The following is a 2,129-nucleotide window of genomic DNA, read 5'->3' on the forward strand; positions in this document are numbered from 1 at the left end:
CAATAAGACTAGCAACAATAGTCGTTGCAGCAGAGGGTGTCGAGCAGGAACACGGGGGCAGCAGGTGACCTGCAACCACAGATCCAGACTCCACAGCTCCAGAGCCAGAAACACCTGCAGGAAGTGATAGGAGGAGAGAGGAGAGGGACGAGAAAGCACAAGACTATCAGAAAGGGGAGAAGTTGTGTTAGTAACATGCAATAATGGGATGAGGTTGCATACAGAGGGAGAGAAAGTAGAGGAGAGAGGAGCTCAGTGCATCATGGGAAATCCCCCGGCAGTCTAGGCCTATAGCAGCATAACTAAGGGATGGTTCAGGACTACCTGAGCCAGCCCTAACTATAAGCTTTATCAAAGAGGAAAGTCTTAAGCCTACTCTTAAATGTGGAGATGGTGTCTGCCTCCTGAACCCAAACTGCACTAAAGTATTTTTACATCACTGTGTTACTTTTACTACGAAGTAAAGGATCCGAGTACTTTTTCAGCTGTTGTCTCTTATTTAGTAACAAACACCACAAGACATAAAAACACACGACATTAATGTCGCTGACGGAAAGTGTGAATGTGGAGACAAGAAAACACTGAAGTCTGTATTTTATTGCAAAAAGTCTCTCTCGTTAAAGGAGGTTCTGTTGGGTCCCTGCTCATAAAAGGAAAAAGTTGGCAAAGAAAAAGTAGATGACAGTAAAGTTATTAAAGGGGCGTTTATGGTGGGAGAGCTGGACGATATGGTAACCACAGAGAGGAGGTCATCGCGAGATAATTTCCCTTAATAACAAAATGACAAATGTTCAATAAAAGTTTGATTTAATTCATTTGAATCACTAACAAATAGTAAGATATTTTTTTTGTTGAGCAAAAGGGACTGAAACAGATTTTATTTAATTTTTGATATTTAAGATTTGATCAGAATAGTTCTGAATGTTCTGCCTCAGATCTGTGAAGCGATCCGCTGTTTGGCATCAAGTGTTCGTTCTGAGCAGAAAGAAAAGTTTAAAACCACAATAAACTTTCACTCGGGAGCAAAACTCAAAAAGCCTTTAAACCTGAGAGAAATAAATGATTTGACTTTTATCCTGATAAACAGAGATTGAAGAAGATGTGGCAGAAACACAACGGGAGGAAGAAATGAGAGGGTTTTTTTGTTTTGTTTTGGTAGTGCACCAATTCGTTGTTTGCAAACCGCCAATAAAATGTCAAGAAGAAGAAGAATTGGACACAGTGGATTAACTTTTTATTTAATGGCGTATCTGATAAATGTGAGGTTCCTGAAAATGCTGAGCATGTCATCATAAGGTATAGTAAATAAGATTCATCTTGCGTGAAAAGATATATGAGTTAGGACGGGGATTTTCTTAAGGTAGGTAGCTTTATTGTCACAGTACAACCAGTTATAGAGTGAAATTGAGTTAGCAGACAATATACATTGATAAAGAATCAAATGAAATAAACTATGGAGCAGTGCTGAGGATGAATTAGAGTTTAAAGAGGTGGTATTATGGTTTTGGGCTTTTTCCCTCTTCTTTATTGAGTTTATATCTTTTTTGTGCATGTAACAGGTTTGCAAAGTGAAAAAACCCAAAGGGAGTTCCCATCTCGCACAGAAAACTCTGCTCTGAACTGAAAACAGCTCGTTTGTAGTCCAGCCGCTTCCCTTGTGATGTCACAAAAAATACGTGTCATAATGCTCGCCGAGACACGCCCTCAAAAACAGCGGTGGAAAAACAGCGAGCTGCAGCTCACAGCTCTCCTCTCCCTTCCAAACACTAGCTACCCTCCAGGCAGTCAGTGGACATAAAGTTGTTCCTGTGATGTAGAGACAGAGCTCAGTTAAAACTTTATGGATACAGATTAATAACTCACCGCTCTGAAACTCTCGCTCCAGTCCATGTTGCCAAGCTGGTCGGCAACATGTACAGCTGAACCCGAGCTGTTTACCGGCTTCTCGCTGACCCGCCCTTCTCTGCTTCTGATTGGCTAGTAGTCCTTAACTAGGAACTGAGCATGTGCAACTCCCAACAAAGATCATTTAGAGACGATATGTATCACTCCATAGCTAAAACGAAGCCTTCAACACAGGCTGAAAAGAGGAGCTGCAGCAATGTGCAGTATGACAAAAATATTATGTT

General features: G+C 41.0%; 1 protein-coding gene across 1 annotated transcript in view; it reads right to left on the bottom strand.

Moving 5' to 3' along the window:
• The window catches only part of LOC123967434 (trafficking regulator of GLUT4 1), a 344,338-nt gene that overhangs the window by 328,502 nt on the left and 13,707 nt on the right, over positions 1–2,129 (bottom strand). The window lies entirely within an intron of this gene.

The sequence above is a fragment of the Micropterus dolomieu genome, linkage group LG02 (genome assembly GCF_021292245.1).
Source record: "Micropterus dolomieu isolate WLL.071019.BEF.003 ecotype Adirondacks linkage group LG02, ASM2129224v1, whole genome shotgun sequence".
NCBI lineage: Eukaryota > Metazoa > Chordata > Actinopteri > Centrarchiformes > Centrarchidae > Micropterus > Micropterus dolomieu.